Genomic DNA, 22,117 nt, shown 5'->3' with positions numbered 1-22,117 from the left:
GCTCCAGGAGTTGTAGCATTATTGCTACAATACTGGAGCCCACCAGCTAGGAATATGACCATTAGAAATGGGCATTTTCCAAACAATTGGTCTTGTACCCTCCTGCTCAACCATCTCTAAAGCATGACTTATCATTATGGTTGGAAGAGGAGGAGGAAGATGAAGTATACTCTGCCTCATCTTACCCAATATGTACCCTAGATGCTATTATAGGAGGGGGGCAACTTGATGAAGATGAACTGATTGATAAAATCCTCCAGAATTAGCCCCCCAACACCATGTATCTTGATGAGTTAGTAAAGAAATCTGAAGATAACCCTTGGACTAATTTGTGCCTATCTGACTCAAGTCCTACTCATGTCAAGATGATAGAATTTGGTCTAGATAGAACATTGAAAATCAACCCCTCTCTCTCTCTGCACATCAAGAAAAGGAGTTACGTGACATGCTAAGAGAGCATATAGATGCCTTTCCCTGGAGTTATAAGGAAATGAAGGGAGTTCACCCTTTGATATGTACTCACCACATTTACATCAAGGAAGGCTGCAAGCCAGTGCACCAACCTTAGAGGAGAATGAACCAAGCCCTCAAAGACATTGTTAAAGAAGAGTTGCAGAAGTTATTGGATGCAGGGTTCATTTACCCCATCACAGATAGTGAGTGGGTGTCTCCTCTGGATTTTGTCCCAAAGAAGAATGGAAAATGGAAGATCCGTGTGGACTACAGAGATATAAACAAATCCACCAAAAAATACCATTTCCCTCTACCTTTCAATGATCAAGTTTTGGATGGTCTTTCAAGAAAGAATTTCTTCTCTTTCCTGGATAGATTCAGTGGTTACAATCAGATCTCGATCAGCCCAGAGGACCAAGATAAAACCACATTCACTTTTCCTTGGCGTACCTTTTCTTATAGGGTCCTTCCTTTAGATTATGTAATTCCCCTGCCACTTTTCAGAGGGAAGTCCTGAGCATCTTTGTAGAGCTAGTCCATGACTCTATAGAAATTTATATGGATGATTTCACTCCCTATGGACGTGATTTCCTGGAGGATCTCTCTAACTTGGGGAAAGTATTAAACAAATTCATTGAAATGAACCTATCCTTTAGTCTTAAGAAGAGTGATTTCTTGATGAATGCAGGGAATGTTCTAGGTTGCTCAATATCCCAGGAAGGACTGCAAGTGGACCCAAATAAAATTGCTATCATAAAGAGGGTCCCTACTCTTCAGAAGTAGAGGGATGTTAGAACTTTCTTGGGCTTAGTTGTATACTATAGGAGATTCATAAAGGACATAACCAAAGTAGCCTCACCATTTTTTGGAATATTGGCCAAGGACTCTAAATTTTTCTGGTCAAAAAGTTGCCAAGAGGCCTTAGAAACCTTAAAGGTCAAGTTGACTAATCCACCTATACTCTGAGGCCCAAATTGGGCTCTTCCTTTCCACATCCATGCTGATGCCTTTGAAAAATATATAGGAGCAGCTTTAGGCCAGATAGATAACAAGTTCCCTTATTCCATTTATTTCATTAGAAAAAATCTGTCCAAGGTTGAATTGAACTATACTATGACTAAAAAAGAGCTCCTAGATATTGTCCATTCCTTGAATAAATATATACATTACATCACTGGTTACCATACCTTTGTACATAATGACCATGTTGCTATTAAATATTTGATGAACAAGCCTGATGTGAATGCCAAAATGATTAGATGGTTTCTTTTATTACAACAATTTGATCTAACTATGATTGATAAGTGTGGTAGAGAAAATGTAGTTGCAGTTTTTTTGTCTAGACTTGCTTTGCTTATAGGCGAGGAAGGAATGGTTGATGATCAACTACCCGATGAGCATTTATTTGATATTTCATTTCTCTCTCCATGGTTTTCTAACACAGCCAACTACTTAGTGGCTTCATAGTTCCCTCCAAATCTGTCCTCCAAGGAAAAGAGTAGAATTATAAGAAAGAGCACCCCATTCACTTGGATTGGGGGAAATCTCTTTAAGCTAGGCCCGGGGCCAAATTTTGAGGAGATGTGTCAGGGAGGAGGAAGTATTATCATGTAATGATGGGCCTTGTGGAGGTCACTTTGCAGCAAAGAGGACAACCTTCAAGGTACTGCAAGTTGGCTACTACTGGCCCGCTCTGCACCAAGATGCAAGAAGATACACCAGTCAATGTGACCAGTGCCAAATAATGGGGAAGCCTACTCCCAAGGATGAAATGCCTTTGCAACCTCAAGTGACTCTTGAGCCTTTTTACAAGTGGGGCATGGATTTCATTGGACCCATTGATCCACCATCAAGGAAAAAAATGTACATAATTGTGTGCACTGATTATTTGACAAAGTGGGCTAAAACCAAGGCCGTCAAGGTATCAACATAAGAGAAAGTGCTTGAGTTCTTAAGGGAGAATGTGTTTTCCAATTTTGGGTAGCCTAGAGAGCTAGTAACTGATCAGGGTGCTCAATTCACCTCACACCTGATTGAAAATATGTTGAGTCGGCATAAGATCAAGCACAGGAAGTAAACTGCTTATCATCCTTAGACCAATGGACAAGTAGAGGTTACCAAAAAAGCATTGGAAGGAATTCTTACAAAGTTTGTGAGAAGCAACAGAAAATATTGGGTTGACCGACTAGTGGAGGCCACTTGGGCCTATAATACAACCCAGAAGACAACCAATGGCTTCACCCCTTATGATTTGGTCTATGGGAAGAAGGCTCTGCTCTCCATTGAGTTTGAGTACAACACTTTGAGAATGGAAGCACAATTGGATTTGGATGTTACAAAGGCACAACAAGAGAGGAAACTCCAACTCAATGGTTTAGATCAATTCAGGATGCATACCCTCCTACACACAAAAGTGACTCAAGTATAAAGAAAGGTTTGGCATGACAAGAAAATCAAAGACAAAGTTTTTCAAGAAGGTGATTGGGCTTTGCCATATGACTCTAGGTTCAAGGAAATAAAAGGAAAATTGATAAACAGGTGGTTGGGCCCATATCTAATAGAGAAGTGCCATGACAATGGGCTCTAAAAATAAGGACCATTGATGAAGAAGGTATCCACTTGTTGGTCAATGGATATAGATTAAAATCCTATAAAAGACTTTTGTTAAGGGAAGAGTTCATCAATACCATCAGTAAGGAAGTGAATGTGCTTGGAAGTGTCTCATCTTCCAACTCACCAAATTCTTGAAGATTGTTTTATTTTTGAAAAATGAGAAAAAAAGAAAGAAAAAAAAGGGACTTAGGTGAAAACCTCTATGAGGCACTTGAGGTCAAGTTTTGGGTTGAAAACCTCCTTGAGGCATCCCAAGAGTGAAAAAAAGGAAAACAAAAATATCCCTGGGTGAAAACCTCCCTTGAGGCACCTAGGGTAGGTAGATAGGTTGAAAACCCCCTTTGAGGCAACTTGTGTCTTTCAAAAAAAAAAAGAAAAAACAAAAAAACAAAATGACGTGGCAGAGACCTCGAACTTGCCCACTAATAAAATTATGTGATTTTTGCATGTTTTTAAAGGAAACATAGGACTCATAGTTAAGAGGATAAAAAACCAAGAAGCACCCCATTCTTCCTTCGTTCACTTCATAAATCCCATGTCTACCATGTCTCCATCATCCATCCTCACTACTAGGCATAAAAAACTAGTTTGTATGCAGTTTTCTGACTTCTACAAGGCTTCCTATAGTTACTATAGAAGTTTCATGTAGTATAATAAGATATCCTGAAACTCTACAAGAATGAAATTACGATTTGGAAATGATGATGTAGGCTTGTTATAGGTTGAAAGAGGGGACCATACACCTCACCACCTCTCACCTAAAACCAACTCATGACCATACCACCCTATATAACCATAAAAAACTACTGAGAAAAGAAAAAAGAAAAAATAGTCCAAGGGCCATGGAATCATTGGCCTCACTCAACTACCACTCCATTTCCTCCATTTCCATCCTTCCACTCCTACATCACCACCCATTCCCCCTCCAAGTGAAAAAAGGCAAGAAAAAATGATGGAAAAGCAAGATACAAGATTTCCTGTAGTAACTACAGGAAAACCTGTAGTAGCCTGTGCTCTCACAACAATAGTTCTCCATGCATTCTCCTTCAACACCAAGGAAAGTAAAGAGATCCAGCACCCCCGCAAACACTATAACTCCCATCTAGAGCTTAGCAGTAGCAAAAACAAGACCAAGCACCTGCACAAAACAACAAATAGGACAACCACATCAATAAGAAGAAATATACAGAAAAATGACCAAGGAAAAGAACTTACCTGAACAAAAAGAAGCACAATAGAGCCAACCTCCAGCATGCAGCAACAAAGCGAAGGAAGGCACAAGTATGGCACCTCATCTGAATTCTTCCCTAAGTACAATATAGTAAAAGTGTAGGAATATGAAAAAGTTGATTTTATAAGCTGGAGGTGGCCAGTTAACTTGGCCACCCTCAGCTCAAAAACAAAAAGTGAACTCCTAGTTAGCCTAACACGTGGAAACATCACATCAAGAAGAATGAGTTGAAAAGGTGGTCAAGTTAAGTTTTGTGAGAGTGGGTGATGATTACGAGGAGAGGTTGCATGATAACTAATGGTGGGCCAACGATCCCAAAGAGGAAATCCCGTACACTGCCAGCCAATACAACACTCCAAGGAATCAACCATAAAAAGAAAATATTCCAAACTCTCATGCACCATTTTTTCATTTCAATATCAGAGAGGACCGGGACCACCTTGGAGAGCCATCGAGGAGGAAAACCTATTTCAGCCACCCTATACGAAACAACAACTACAGGAAGTGCAGGGAGCTATATGAAATGATATAAATTCACAGAGAACGCTAAAAGGAGGTGCATAGTGTTATCGGGAAAACTAGTGTCCATTCAAAGCTGCTAGTCCCACTAAGACGGGTAGATATCTTAGAAACAGACAAACTAAAGTCACTTGTGTTTTCGTTTATGAGAGATAGATGAGAGAGAAGCAGAGAGTACCATCCTCAGTCTTTCACTAGTCTCCTTGCTTGTTTCCTCTCTCCTTTGATAGAGCTTTCGCCACTCCTTTCTCACTTGTCCTGCCTCAAAGAACACCTGTAGAGCCAAGGCAGAAAAATACCATCAAAGCATAGAGATCTATAACCATAAATAATGTAGTATCAGATGTACATTAACCATATAAATGCATACACAAACAAGATTCAGAGATATACAAGCATATGGAGGAAAACTCAAATAGCTTTATTGATAGAAGTAGTAGAAGAGAGGACTACAATAAGGCTATCTGATCCAACATCATCCTCCCAGCATGAAAGCCCTCTTCACCTCATACAAAGCAAGATCACCCAACAATGTCTTCAAAGAGAAACCAACAACACTTCCTTGCAAATTACAAAATTCCAGCCTCTAGATCTCTTGGATGAGGGATCCATATATAGATGTTTACAAGAGAGTGAGTCAACTTCTAGGATTTTGATTAGTGTCATTTCACTGATAGTTCTTGGTTCCACTTGGAGATTTCAGATCTCTTACTCATCCCTAGGCGAATTCAGAGAGGCAAGTGTCATATGAGTAGTTTCTAGAAGATTCTCTGGGTTTCCACCTAGCACACTGCTTCTGCCATTTGTCTGCTCTCGCTCATCGCACCCTATAGAAGGGCTTTCCAATATGCATCGCACCCCCCGTGTGTAATAGGTGAGATGCATCGCACCCTATGCATGGAGCAGTCTGTATGGTCCAGTTTTGACCAGTTCTGAGTAGTTTTTCATGGAGAACTTCTGGGAGATGATGTAATCAGCTGACCTTATTCCTTTAGGGTATGAAACAACACTTTTAGGGGTTTAGAAGCCCTTGGTTTATGGACATATGTGATTGGGGTTGCAGTGCCCAAATATGTCTATAACAGTTGCCCCCTAAAGCATGAGGTCGTAAATCTTTTGATGTCGGGTGAAATGCTTTATAATGAGGATCCGAGGTTTTTCAAACTGGAAGGTGACCTATAATAAGATACAACACAATACATTATCTTCACAATATTTTCATGATCTAGCTGAGGTGGGCATTCCCATGCTCAGCTTTATAAATTCATATTCATGTACATAAGATAGACAATCATCTATGTGGCAGACTGATGATTCTGGTAGAGCCATCATCCTTTAGTTTGGATGATTATCTGTGCAGCTGTGATGTACATTTGATGTCTTTATTTTCCTAAATATATTGCAGCTCGGATGGATGAAACTAGATTCGGAGTCTTCAAACTCGTTCAATCTTTGCCTGAAGTACAAGTCGATCCATGTGAAAAGATGTTCTGATGTCGAACATGGAAAGAGATCGCCTGATTACCACCCAATGATGTAAGTTGTTAACATGCACGAGAGGAGTCACCAATAATGATGATGACCCTAAAGGTATTGCAGTACAATTCACGTGGTGTGAATACATGAGTTGATGTTGAACACCACGTAAAATCTTTCGGTGAAAGGCCATTGATGTAAACCTGTCGTTGGAAGTGAGAAACTTGCCATTGAGGCATGCAAGCTTCAAAGTACTGAAAGGGTTGTTCCTAAGTCAACTTCTTGGATAATGAGCTGATGTCGACAAGAAGTGACCCATTGTAGGAGGGCCTTAATGAATCCCACATCTATGACATGGTATGGAGCAAATGATTTTGTGGAGGTGAAAATGATCTGATGATATAAGGTTCAGGGTGGCGGTCATTAAAAAATGGAGAGTGAAGGTATTGCAACGGATGAGACATTAGCTAGGTTGGTGAATTCTCTGAGCAACTTCTCTTGAACATACCGGTGACACTGAAATGGATTGGTAGCGTTAACTCCAAGGTGGATGGTACGATGGACCAATGGTGATATGACCGGTGAACGGAATAACCCAACCTGACTCAATCATGGTGACAGAGTGAAAGTGTCATGTTCAAGAGCGACCTGCTACCAATGAAACTATTCAAGTTTTCTTCCCTTTTTCCCCAGTCATTGTTGACTAGTACCTCTTTAGTTTTTCCAAGCTTGAGGAGGATAACATATGCTTATTCTATAATTTGCCCTTCGGGCAAACCCGTCGCTATGTTTTAACGAGCCTAGCGACAGTGAAACTCGCTCTTGTTTGCATGGACAAGTTTGTCGCTATTATTTTAACGAGTTTACTGACAAAGATAACTCGGTCCTTTTCAATTTTAGAGAGTCTAAAAAAGGACATAAAGGCAACTCCAGTGATCCTTTTTCGTAATGTAATCCCTTAAGTCCGAAAAAGTGTAAAATAATACGAAAGGGATGACTTTTCGATAGTTTTAACGAGTCGAACAAGACAAGTGCTCGATCTTTTTGTGTAATGATCCCTCAGGTCCAAAAGATTAAAATATAGAGGAGGGATGGCACTTCCAATCACTTTAACGAGTTGGAGAGGCCAATTGCTCGGAAATCCTTTTATATTTTACGAGTCTAAAAAGAGCTTAAAAGAGACTCATTTTTTAGGAACGAGTGACGTTTTCGGGTAGCAGTTGGTTCTAGGTAAGGTTGGAACTTTTCAATCATGGCAGTGTAAAGAAGGTGGCTAACAGAATCACTCATCGTAGCTGTTCCTCAAAAGGGTAAATAATCAAGTGGAGGCATATGATTGGCTAAAAAGTGGAGGTGATGGTAAGAACATGACCAAGGCTCAAAAGTTGATAGCGATGTGATCACAAAGGTTATTTACCGAAGGTGGGTTCATTTTTTAATGAGCTTGAACTCTGGGGGAACATATGCTCATTGCTAGGTTCATTTTTTAACGAGCTTGAACTTCACGTAAACCTGCTCATGTTCCTTTTTATGTAAGCTAGGAACGACCAAACTATACAGCTAAAAAGCAAAAAAATGCTAAAAAGCTAAACAATGAAAGTAGTCATTTTTTCTTGAATAAAAAGGTTTGCATGCCCCCAGCGTAAAAAAAAGTCTTTAGTAACCATATGGAAACTTACTGTGGTTAAGCAGGATGATTTTCTGTCAATACTTAGACAAAATACTTCCTGCACTTTGTTCGCCAAATAGACAAAGGTGAAAGGTCACCCAGACCGATCACATAACTTACAGGGAAACTTATCTCTACAGCTAGGTTTGTCTGCAAAATAGACAAGGGTGCATGTCCCCTAAGCTTCATTACATTCACCAAACTACTCGTGGTAATTAGGTGGATGGAATGAAGGTTCCTTTATGAGATCAAGTGAAAGACTCGACTTGGAATTTTTCTCAGCTTTGTTTCATTTTTTAACGAGGTTGACACTAGTCAATGAGCTATCCTCTGGCAACCTATGATCACAACTCATAAGGGGTCATGAAGGAAAGATCTGGTTCCAATGCCCCCAGTACATAATGTACAACATCACTGAATTGATCGTCAGATGATGTAGGTATGGTAGGGCTTGGGGGTAATACCTTGCGATGATCCACACTATCAAAATGGTCAGAGTTCTTATTAATCTTTGATGATGTAGAAGATATCATATGACAGGTTTCCACTGTGGCCACTTCCACCAGATTACTCAGAGGCGGAAGGGCAAAAGTACCCATTAAGGAAGGGTCTTTAAGGAGACCTACTCTGATATTTTGAAGCAATATAGAGCTTCCATGGATCAATGGAATGCTTCCGGTAACTTGCGAACTGTTGGGGAGGAAGATTAGTTGGTCAATGATTGTAATTCCGCCTTGGAAGGGGAATGAAATATTTCTAAATATGTTGACACAACAACAGCCATAGCATAAATCCAGGGCCTTCCTAGAAGGATATTGTAGTCAAGGTTTCCATAGATGACCTCAACTTCAATTTCTACTGTCGTGCCCCCCAGTTCGTCTTGCAAGTTACTTAATATCCCATACGACGTGTATGTTCTTCCATCGAATGTTTTTAATGTCGTTGATGATCGTGACAAGGGTGGAGAGCCTAAAGTTTTCGAGAAACTCATTGAAATAATATAGGTAGATGCCCCCTCATCAATGATTGTTCGATGAACAATTTTGTTGAGGGTTTTTACCTGTATGAGGAAAGGGAGCTAGGCTGGTAACTGAGGTTCCTTTATGATTAAAGGCCACTAGATTGGAATCCGCTGGATCAATCCCACCTATCGCTGATAACAAAGCCTACTTTTGGGAGGGGCAATTCTGTAGTACTTCAAGTGTTGACATAGTGGTTGGCGATTGGGCCAGATCCTCCACTATACTATAATTCCGTGCTGCCCAAGCACAAGGATTAAATGTCAATTTATGTACTACTCCCTTAGGTGTTTTTATTGTTAATTCAGGAATGATTGGTGGAACAACTTCCGACGAAGTTGTTGTCGAACTGCTTGGTTGATCTATAGCCTTGCCGTTCGACGATTGTGGATTTCCATAATCTTTATTCCTTGTTGATATCAAGGAATCAATTTTCTATTTTGAGATGGATAGCATAAGCACTTGGGATGGGGAAGCAAGATCACTAGCAACCAGGTTTGTTTCTGGGCTCGAAAATGGATTAGTCAACACCGCTGGGGTATTTGAAGTTTTTAAAAATTTCATAACCTTAGCTTTATGTGGACAATCTTTCGTGAAATGCTCGTCGTCGCATATGTAACATGGATAATGAGGTTTCTTTTGCCTAGTAAGGTTTTTAGAAGATTTTTTAGGAGGTGAATTTTCCTGTTTGTTCTTATTATTTTTCCCTTTCTTCTTGCCCCCTGGTTGCTTTGGATTTTTGCCCTTGTCAAATGACATAGAATTAACCTCTGAGGCAAGAGGTTCTTCATTTGCTTTTTGACTAGAAACTGCAAGGGCTTTTTTAGATGTAGCCTTTGCAGTTTTCATGTTTGTTGCACCGATCACGCCATCATTGGCATGAGAGTCCCAGTTTGATTTAGCAGGGGGAGGAACAGAAAATTCTGGTCTAGGAGCGTCAGGAATTTTGTCATAGAGCATGCCAAACTGAGTATAGATCAAGTTTAAATATAATGCACAGGCAATGACCTGCTCTTTAGTGACAACTCCTCCCTTAGCCACATCCTCTGTAATAGAGGGTAATAATGACTTTATAAACCATTCAGCTAAAAGCTGATCAGGAACGTACGTCTTCACCATTCTTTGATGACGCCGCCACTCATGAATATGATCAGATATGTGAGTGGCTGTCATCTGTTTAAAGTTGGTAAGGACTTTTGTCCCTATTTTGTACCTTATGGGTAATTGAAAATGGGTTAAAAAGGTAGTGGCAAGGGTGCTGAAGTTATCAAACGAAGCTCTAAGAAATTCTATATACCATTTAGCTGTCGGACCAGTTAACATTTGCTGAAAAGGTGAAGCCTAATCGAATCATCATTTAGGGTGTTGGATGAACACCACAAATGGAATGTCATTACATGATTCGATGGATCTTCACCTGGATTTCCATTGAATTTAGGAATATCTGACGGAAGTTTATGAGGAATCGCTGACCACCAAGGGGTGTAAGCAATTGGATCATTTGTTAGCTGATTCAGATCTGGTAATTCTAAAGTTTCTAAAAAGGGCAACTGTTGATTTAGGTTTGGCGAATCATACCCAGGATAAGATGGGATCGCCTGAGTAGTGGGTCTTTGCATACTAGCATAATGCATTTGATGCTGATAACTTTGATAAGGTTGATGGGCATAGCCATTATAATATGGTTATTTATAACCGCTTTAGAAATGCGGTTTCCCATTACTTACAAAGACTTGTTGCTTAGGTCCTTGGTACGATTGCTAGAATTGCGGTTGTTGATATTGAACCAGCCATGGTTGTTGGACCATTTGCTGTTGTCCAATACTAGATGATTGAACAAGATGTGGAGTCATAGTACCTATTTGAGCCTGAGTCGCTCCAGATGAGGAGGGACTAACCTAAGGTTGTGATTGAATCACTAAGACAAGAGGCTGTTGTATTGCAACCTGAGAAACTTGAGGTTGACATACAACAGGTAGCACTTGTACTTACAATACAGTCATAATAGCAGGCGTAGTGGGAATATTTGACATAGGATGGATTGGTTGCATTGAATATACAACCCTTGGTTGTTGAGGCAGTATTGGTACCCAACCGCTTGATGTAATTCCAGTTTGACTTGAACTTTTTTGTAAACTCCCATATGGTTGTTCTCTAGGAGGGAACAATGAAAAGGCATACTGCCCCCCATATGGTGGTAATCCAGTACTTAAAGGGTAGATTGGCCTTTGAAGACACATTGGATTAACTTGTTGAGTTTCAACATAAGAAATACCAGATGAGAGTCCAGATGAAGAAATGGGAACTAACCATGTCATCGAAACAGTCCCTGATTGGACTCCAGCTTGTTGTTGATAACTTGCCGGGACAGATGGTATACCAAAAATCATTGTAGGAATGGCAGCAGGAAGCTCCGCCGTAGCTGTTTCAGTTGGCACAATCCTAGATGTTGATGGTTTTTCAGACATGTTTAGTTTATCCAAAAGATTTCCTAGCGATTCGACAGGAACTTGCGATGAAAAATAACTAACTTCTGTAGTAGAAGGATGTAAGTGGATACCAGTTCCAAAATGCACTGGAGTACTGGGTGGAAGATCCTCTACTATCTCTTCTATAGCAATCAATCCAGGTGGAAGAGGTAGACCGTCAGGTCCGTAAAATATTTCTGGTGCCGAAGAAGGTATAGAGTCTACAGCGACAGATGTTGGAGGGGTGACACCTTCTGAATCAGCCCTAGGTGGAGCTGTTTCAGGAATAGAGGTGTCTACCGTTACACTAGGATCAGTTCTAATGTCCTCTTGTAATTGCAGAACTTCTTCTGTAAAGGAAGATGTACCAAGAATAATTGGAGTAACTATAGTCTCTGAGGATGTTGAAACACAAGTTTTAGACAAACTATGAGACTTTGATCCAGTTAAATGAGATCACTTGGCCTGGAATGGTTTCGTTTCTAGAGTCAAAGACGGTTGACTCGTTAGTCTCCACGAACGATGGGGTTTTGATTGAATTTCTTCCACGATTCCAGATTAATTGATCAACTCAAAATAAAAAGGGGAAAAAGTTATTCAGAATTAAATGAATTTTATGATGCTTTGACACAACTTGATTTTTCAATTTTTAAGAGTCGAGAAAAAGCTAAAGACGACTCTAGTCGCCTTCGATTTTTAATGAGCCTGAAGTGACAAGTGCTCAGATGGACCTTTTCTTTTAACGAGTCTGAAAAGGAACGAAAGTGACTTCTCTAGAAATCTAGATAGAGGGATTACCAAACCAATTACAAAACTGCAGAATACGTTTTACGGTACGGCAGTCAATCTTCCTGAATGTTGTGTTCAATGCATTAGGATCAGTAGGGCGGTAGACACAGCTTCCTAAGGATAAAGGATGTAGCCTATTGTAGTCTCCAATATATACTTGATGGTATGTGGGAGCACAAGTCTGTACTGGCATTTGGCGTCTCAAAGAGGAGGAATCACCCAACCTACGATGAAAGCGATAGTTACCAGGCTTTACGACATCGGAATACGTCTCTAGCCTAGACTTCTAAATGTTGTGCGTTAGGTTCCAAAGAGTTTTTATGTTCATTGAAGTTTATTTTACAGTTGATCCTTCTTAAGAAGTTTTCCTTTAAGGTTTACCACGTGATGTAGATATAAAATTCCTAAATATGCAATCTAAGATGATAAACAGTCATTTACTTTCTTTTTGCAATGAAAATCCTAGCTACTAAGGAAAGAGAAATGACATTCTTTCAACATAGAGTAGAGAGCACGCACTAGATGCACTTTTCCTAAATCAATTTCAGCATGCATTCTAAATGCAAATGCACATGCATGTATTGTTTTTCAGTTTCCTTAGTGTGAGAATGACAAAAAGAAAACAAAGTATAGATATGAACTATCTTTTTTTAAAGCGACAGTACTAACAATTTTCTTTTCAAAAACGAAAGTAAGGCCAAGATGACACTTTGTGATTTTGAATTTAAACTCCTTTCGAAACTTGAAATACTATTAATTCAAATCAAATACAATAGAAAAAGTGTAATTGACTATCTAAAAGAGGAATGCTTTGTGACACCCTTTTTCTTGACTAAAAACGACACTTGCGACACTTTCAAATCAAAAGATGACAGTTCGATTAAGCTACTATTTGCAAAGGAGAACTGTAAATGATGAAGAATACATAAAAAACATTCACAATTCCTTCTGATGGAGGCTGAATAATGCAAAGGAATATGGTTTCAATAGAGATATACTGATCACAGACAACAAAACTACTAAATAAAGCTGAAGACAATGAAGAAAAAACCAAAATCTGGAGGCAGAAACAGTCTTAGTCAATCATCGCACCTGTAACACAGGGAAACAGGGATGCATCTCACCTGTAACACATGGGAGGTGCGATGCATCTAGGTTGCCAAGAAGAGATAGTGCAATGGTCCAGGGATGAGACTATGCTTGGTTTTCACTCATAGTTTGCAGCTAAGTTCAGGGGTTTAAGCTTAGCTAATGATAGTCAGTAAACACAAAGTATAGGGGCTGATCTAATGAGGTTATTTGAGCTACCACCAGGGCACTTAGGATGTTTGCAAGCTAGATGTTCAGTTCATAAACCAACACAGAGATTGACTAAAGCAGCGTTGATCTACTTTGCAGTTGCATAGCAAAAGCAGTTCGAAGGCTAGCTGGCTTAACTTCAGGCTCCATTTGTGGTTTATAAAGCAAACAACAATAACAAAACAAACAAACTAGTTTCTCCCTAGTGGAGTTGCCATTTTGTTATCTGGAAAACTAGTGTCCATTCAGAGCTGCTAGTGCCACTAAGGTGGGCAACTATCTTAGAAACAAACAAACTAAAGTCACTTGTATTTTCCTTTATGAGAGATAGATGAGAGAGAAGCAGAGAGTACCAACCTCAGTATTTCACTAGTCTCCTTGCTTGTTTCCTCTCTCCTTTGATAGAGCTTTCACCACTCCTTTCTCACTTGTCCCACTTCAAAGAACACCTGTAGATCCAAGGTACCAAAATACCATCAAAGCATAGAGATCTATAACCATAGATAATGTAGGATCAGATGTACATTAACCATATAAATGCATACACAAACAAGATTCAGAGATATACAAGCATATGGAGGAAAACTCAAATAACTTTATTGATAGAAGTAGTAGAAGAGAGGATTACAACCAGGCTATCTGATCTGGCATCATCCTCCCAACATGAAAGCCCTCTTCACCTCATACAAAGCAAGATCACCCAACAATGTCTTCAAAGAGAAACCAACAACACTTCCTTACAAATTAAAAAATTCCAGCCTCTGGATCTCTTAGATGAGGGATCCATATATAGATGTTTACAGGAGAGTGAGTCAGCTTCTGGGATTTTGATTAGTGTCATTTCACTGGTAGTTCTTGGTTCCACTTGGAGATTTCAGATCTCTTACTCATCCCTGGGAAAATTCAGAGAGGCAAGTGTCATATGAGTAGTTTCTAGAAGATTATTTGGGTTTCCACCTAGCACACTGCTTCTGCCATTTATCTGCTCTTGCTCATCACACCCTACAGAAGGGCTTTCCAGTATGCATCGCACCCCCTGTGTGTAATAGGTGAGATGCATCACACCCTATGCATGGAGCAGTCTGTATGGTCTAGATTTGACCAGTTCTGAGTAGTTTTTCATGGAGAACTTGTGGGAGATGATGTAATCAGCTGACCTTGTTCCTTTAGGGTATGAAACAACACTTCTAGGAGTTTAGAAGCCCTTGGTTTATGGACATATGTGATTGGGGTTGTAGTGCCCAAATATATCTATAACACACAGGGTCTAGCTGCTAAGAAATTCTCCACATTCAAAGCATCATAGTGAAAGGTAGGTGGCCCATAACTCCTATGATTTGAATTGATAGCTAGGAACAGAAAATTTGAGATTTTAAGTGATTACAATGGGTCTGGGAGTGTTAAAAGAATTGTGAACAGTTTGAAAGTTGTGTGGAGATAAGGAGAAATTGTAGCCATCCACCATCCTCAGTCACCCTAAAATCTAAGGCCAGCCTATGAAACTCCCTACAATCATCCCACAAGAAAATGAACATGACTGGAGGCTTTAATAAAAGGGAACCCATAGAGACATGCAGGATACACCTCCATCCCCATGTGGTAGAAATATTGAGAATAATAACTGGTTGGGATTCTTTGAGCTGCTTAGAAGGTATGATGATGATGTAGCCCAAGAATTTGCCATGGCACGTAACCCCCAGGCCAGAATCGGTGCTACTACTATGGTAAGGGGACTATCAATTATAATTACTCCTAAATTAATTAATAGAATCGCTACACTTCCTCAAGGTATGCCATGGAGAAAGGAGGATAAGGTTGCAAGCACTTTTGCAAAGAAAAAAATATTCTTAAGGGATGATGAGCAATTGAGGAAAAAAATGGGATAAGATGGGAAAGCCTTCCCTACCCTTGGATTGAGGTGATCTATCATATTGTCAAATATATCTCTTGTGAAGGGAGGCTTAGTACTGTCTATGGCTATCAATTTAGACTTCTCCATGAGTTGAGATTTTGGGAGGGATACCCATTGATAGAAGACTCAGTATACCCTACTTTTTGCTGCAATCAATAATAGACATGAGCCTAAAAGTTGAAGAGGGAAAACATCAACAATTGGCACAACATGGACTCATTAAGCTAATACTGGAGGATGCCTTGAGCCAACTAAGAATCCCTATTCAATGGTACACATTCAGATACATGGACATAGAGGTTGTGATCGAAATACAAGCCCTTGAATATGATAGGGATAGTACCTCTAGTGATGAAGAGGAGGAAAAAGAAGAACTTGAAGAGGAAGAAGAAGAACCTGAAGAGGAAGCAAAAGAAGAACCTGAAGAGGAAGAAGAATAACCTGAAGAGGAAGAAGAGGAGAAAGGTGAAGAGAAAGAACAGAAAGAAGAAGTGAGCCCTGAGGAACACACCAAGGAAAGGGGGGAATCTCCAGGGTTGTCTCCTGAACCAATTAAAAGGGAGGTAGCTGCTGCCTTGACTTCCCTAAGCACACTTGTCAAGTTAAAAAGGAAGAGATAGAGGTAGAATCCCCTCTATTTCAAAAAAAGGAGGAGCACTAGGATCAAACAAGGGAAACCACAAACATCCACCAGAACTCCAATCATTATTCAGTACTCACCAAAAGAGAAAGAAAAGCTAGTTTCCCTGGAAATTAAAGGTGAAGAGGGCACATCAAAACAAGCTCCCTCACAGTCTCCCATCAGCTATGTTAGGAGGCTTGTCACCAGGTCAAAATCAACAAAGGAACACAAGGCACCTTTGACCCCATTTCAGAAAGGAAAAATCCTTCTACAGGAAACTCAGACATTTGTACAAGAAACTCTGTCAGCACTACATGAAACGCAAAAAAAGAAACAGGAAAGATAACAAGGACAAAGGGAAGGCAAGGAAGAAACAACACAAGAACAGGAGGGGGAAGAGTCTCCAAAGACATCTAAGGGAGAGTCCCAAGACCTACAAGAACATAGCCCATAGCCCAATCTGAGATCTTATTACAGATTTATTGAGGGAGGCAGAGTAATACCATAAAAATTTGTCATCCCTCTCTTCTTTGAGCTTGAGAAGGAGAGAGGAAGGACACATCGTTGGATGCAAATTTCCAAATCAAAGAATGGAAAGGATGTGGTCCATATGGAAGAGAAGCCACTAGAGATCGGTAGAGAGTTGAGTAGGATAAGAGACATGGAACGAATTATGAGATATCAACTAGAGGTAGAAAACACATGGCTAAGGAGGCAGTTATAGGGAAAAGAGAGCCAATTGGGCACCATGGCAAGCCTCTCCATGGAGGAACTCCAATGTAGGGTGCCACCAAAATAATATTCCTTGTACCTCAAAGATCAATTGCTACAATTTTAGATAAAGACACTAGCACAACGGGGGACTATTCCTTTCCAAGACTATAGGCAGTTCATTGAGCTATGTGATTAAAGCACCATAGAGGATAATGCCAATATATATGAATTCTACTTACACAACTTGGCCTTAATAGACTTGAATGTGTGGGACCCCAATGCAGAGTTTGGGGACTTATAACTAATGGCCCTTGCATCGTGGATGAGTCATGAGGAGGTTGTTGAACCTCTGAGATAGTAGTAGGTCAGGCTACCAATGCTAGAGCATCTAAAATACTTGTTTTGGGGTTTTTTGGTTTATGTTTTGGAAGACCAGTGAATGAAGATAGATGTAGAATTGAAGTAATTGATTCTTTGGGGTATATTAATATCTCAACAGAGGGCTGCTATAAGACTTTACACAGTGATATAGATCAAAATAGTGGTGAGTAGAAGACAACAAAAAATAAATGATTATCACAGTTTCCAGACTGTAAAATAGAAAAATCATAAGTAGGAAAACCTTTCGAACTACGTTCAAAAGATTCAAGGCAGTATACTTATGCTTACACAAGATGATGATGATTTATTTATTAGAGGGGATTAGCTACACAGATAGTTGCATTAATCCAATCTCTTAATAGATGATCACTTCAAGAGCTTATAGGAATCAATTGAAACTCTAATTGTTCCTACCTAGATATCTCTATAAGTCATAAGCATATGAAGAAAATTGGAAAAACTTACAGGATAACACAAAATTGTGTAAAACTAGATTCAGAATCCTCTGCTTTGTATTAAGGTTCCAAAAAAGCTGAGTACATCAAGTGTCTACAAGAGCTCCCTTCAAAGGTGCAACCAGGTTCAAAATGGAATGAACAGTCACGACTTAACAAGCAGTGAGCAATAAACCATGAACTTCGAACCATTTACAACTCGAGAAGAGAGTTATTTATACAATAATGAAACTAGGAAAATATCCCTAAAACTGATTAAGGTTTTTAGGAAAAGAAGGATCTTCATGGCAAGAAGATAGGGGCAGCTGTTTGGACTGCTTCTTGCTATCCCCTTTATTTCAGGTTGTGCTGGCTTCATTTGTTTGATATTTTTCTATTTATGTTGCTTTATTATTTGTATCCTCTACGTTGGTTGTTTTCTTCATTTTGATCTTTCCTCTGACTTCTTTAAACTCTGTAAATATCCTTTCACCTAGCTGAGAAGATTTGACTGTGCATTTCAGGTTTTACTGTGTTTTTAAACAGTGAAATCCTCATATTTATCTTCAAATTGTTACGCAGGCTTTTTGTTTACAAAACCTGGAACAACAGTCTTTACCTGCAAAACACAAAAACTTATTAAGAAAAACATAGGTGACTGAAGGTCTTCAATGGCTCTGCTGAGGTTGAAAGGCTATCGAAAGAATTTCGGGGCTTATCGGAAAGAAAATGGCGGTTTTTATGGGCTGCAGAGGCATTATTGGGGCTTCGTTGTATAAAACAGGCAAACAGAGCAAAAATGGCATTTTATGCGTTTAATGGAAAAACCGGGCGAAGGTGAACAATGGTGGAAAGAGTACGGAGGGATTAATTATGGCGGGAATGGCTTCATTATGGTTAAAAATGTGATTAGCAGTTTAAATGGAGTTTCAGGTTATTTCTTCGTTTAAATCTTAAAAACGATTTAACACTGAAATGCTTTGCAAAACGCATATGGGCGCACTTGAAAATTTATGAATGCGGGCGAATAATGGCACCGGGTCTGGGATAATATCGCATATTGCAATCAGAGTTAGGCGGGGGTAGGCCCATCACAAAGGAATGTGATGAGGGTCGGAGGCGATATGGCGGTAATATGTAATATATATATGCATCAGGTTCACGCTTTGATATCGTAGTCGGGGATCGCAATACACAGAGGATTATGCTATAAGCGGAACTACGATGGAGGGCGGATGCAACATGGGCGATGAAACATGATATATATAAGCCTCCGGCCTGGGTCTATCATATATCACATATCGCAATCGGGGAAAGGTGCATTTATATGAAAGGTTGTGATCCACCATCATTTGCGATGCAATATTTGTATAAAATACATAGTTTTTTAACAAAAACTAAGGGTTTTCAGGTTATTATATTAAAGGAGCTAATATATACAGGAAAGGGCAAATCTTACGTATTTATAATATATGTTAGTGTTAATCTGACATATAGCAGGAAAAGGGAAAATATATGAAATATAAACGGAAAAGAGAAAAAGACCAAGTATTATGTTTTTTTTATGATTTATTTGTTTTTCATATATGCATAATACTTAGGGCAAAACATATTTTGTGGTAAAAAGGGATTTTACATGGGGTTTTTACTTTTCCTAGGTAAAAAGGATTTTTACCATAGGAAAAGGGATTTTATGGAAATGAATATGAATGTATGAAGGGGAAATTAGTAAATATATGAATGAATGGAGATGAATGTGAAGTTAATTACTTGATCAAGTAGACCTTCATTTGCCTTGTATAATTGCCTCATGAGCATAGAAACATGATAAATATTCATTTTTTCAATCAACCATTAAACTTCTGCAACCTTTCTCTACTTACTCTTTGCTTATCCTGTCATTTTTTTCTTCACATAATGGGTGCATTTAAGCTCGCAAACCCTTTTCCCTTCTTCTTATTTAGAAAAAAACAAAATATCTAATTCTACCCTTATAGCCTCCAAGGGTTCAAATTAAATTGATGAGCACCTTATTATTCTCTACCTAACTACTGATCTGCCAAGATTAAATAGTTTGGCCAGATCTTTATTCTCTAACTATAACATCAAATTTAAAGCATGAAGTCAAGATTAAACAATTTAACTTTCATGGGTTATGGCATTTAAAACAAGCTGTACACAACCATTATTTTGCAGAAACAGAGTAGTGGCATTTGGACTTGCTCACTTTTAGAGTTTATTTGTTTTCTTTCTCCCTAACATTTTCTTTTTTCTTGATTTTTTAGAGCAACTAACCTAACATTTTCTTTGATATGGACATTATCATCAAAAATATATTTTTTCACTAGCATTTTATTTACTATGTTAGGTCCATATCCTAACTTAATATTTTTTCAAATATTCTATCTTATCAAAAGCAAAAAATGCTACAACAGAGGCTAGGGCTAAGGAGGTGAAGAGGGTTTTGGAATGAGAAGAAAAAGAGCCCGTTTATATTAGAGTAGAACAAATCAATTCTATGGCTATCATTAGTACTCACAACATCGTCGCCAATGCTCCCCAACTTGCAACAAGTTACCTAGCTACATAAGAGAAAGAAATCACACATTTTGAGATTTCTAGGGGATCAAAGCCAACAAGCATGCCAAAGGATACAGGGCACCCTACCATACAACCTAAGGATCAGGGAGTATCATTCCCCTGAAAGAATGAAAGATGCACTAGAAATGACCCCACTATATAATAATGCACTGGAGAGACTCAAAGTCAATTAGATTGGTTTGAAACTCAGTCCACCTTTGCTATTGGGTATACTAGAAGGTAGAAAGGAAGAAGGGGAAAGAAAGCAGTGGAAGGAAATAGAAAAACATTTAGGGTTTTATCCACGAGAGGAAACTCCATCAACAGAGGCCTCAGATGTGAGAGAGGCCACAAGAGCTATGAAAGACATGGACATAGACTAAGTTTCTTAGAGGATGAGAAACAATTTCAGTAGGGGGGTGATGATGAGGCTCATCAATAGGTAAATTATATGGGCCTTAATTCCACTCTCTAGCCTATTTAAATCAAATTTTATCACATTTCTTTACATATTTTATTATATTTTTCTTAGTGAGAAGGGTAAATATGAGATGTTATGTCATGTGGCATAATGTCAATTTAAACTGAAGTTTTTAAAAATCTCTATCAGATTTTGATTAAAACTAGCTAAAAAGATGTCGTGAAAAAGGCCATTTCGTCTATAAATTAGACTACACCTATATTTTATATTTGAATTTATTTTTTGGTTTTTTTTGGGGCATGGTTATTAATTTCAAATGGGCCCACATTTTTAATTTATATTTTTTCGCTAATATTAAGATTTACATTGCATTAATAATTTTTTGATATTCTAATTCATATGCGTAAGGTAGGTAAATAACATCAATAAAATATTTCACGAATACCCAAATTAATAATAAAATATTTCACTGATACCCAAATTAATAAGAAAATATTTCACAGATATCCAAATTAAACAATTTAAAATTATTTAGGACATGTACCTCTTTCTAAATTTAAAGGATTTTGATTGGTTTACATATTATGGCATGGAAATTATGTGAAAATTTCACAGGCACTTTTAGGCTGAAATTTCCTCTAATGAGGGATTTGCACATATGGTATTTGATCTAGGAGGATCAGTGCTTGCAGGATTGAGCTTGTGGAGATTGTGTAGGATTAGAGGGATTCTATCGTCAGAGGGAGCAACCTTATGGAGGTTTGGGATTTCAGGTTTAGATGTGATGAGGCAGAGGCACTACCGATATTGTTGGGTTCATTCTACAAAGTATGTTGTTGTGATGGACGCCAGATGGGCAAGTGTTGCTGGATGATGATGGTTACTTCCTAGTCTTGTAATTACCTGCCTCGCTAAGAGGGAGTGTTGATTTTTGTAGCTTGGGAGGTACTCCAAACCTTGAGGATCGAGGGTTTGGAGGAATGATGGCCTTGTGGGCTTGAAACCCAAGCTTGTGGTTTTTCACCCATCGATGTTTTGGCTAAAATCGTGATGATATGTCGACATGTGATGGATAAGGATGATAGTAGATGACAAGAAAAATCCAATGCATCGAGAATCATCCAATTCTGAGTTTGTATTAAAGAGATATGAATTTTTTAAGATATTGTGTGGGCTTGTGGCACAAAGTTAAGGCCAACGTGTGTTTTAGTGACCTTATGACAGTTTGCAAGCCCTCTTGGAGAAATTCATTGAAGCCCCACACAAAGGTATGAAAGGAGGACTTGTGTGAGGCATTATGACATATCCTTGAGGATCAAAAAGGGAACTTGCATTAGATAAAATGACCTCTGTCTTGGGCCATAGGTTGAAGGCAGTTTCCAGCAAAGAGGAAGAGGGATAGTTGAGCCTCTTTGGAAGCCTAGTTTACCATGCAAAGGGTTGAGGATAGAGGATGACTTATGGAGTGTTTTAGATCTGTTTTGAATTGTTTCTTGTGGATATACTTCACTGAGGAA

The sequence above is a fragment of the Pinus tabuliformis genome, chromosome 6 (assembly GCF_031772625.1).
Source record: "Pinus tabuliformis cultivar Carrire ecotype Pingquan chromosome 6, CPIR1, whole genome shotgun sequence".
Lineage (NCBI taxonomy): Eukaryota > Viridiplantae > Streptophyta > Pinopsida > Pinales > Pinaceae > Pinus > Pinus tabuliformis.
The sequence above is the reverse complement of the archived record's forward strand: the minus strand, read 5'-3'. Positions refer to the sequence as shown.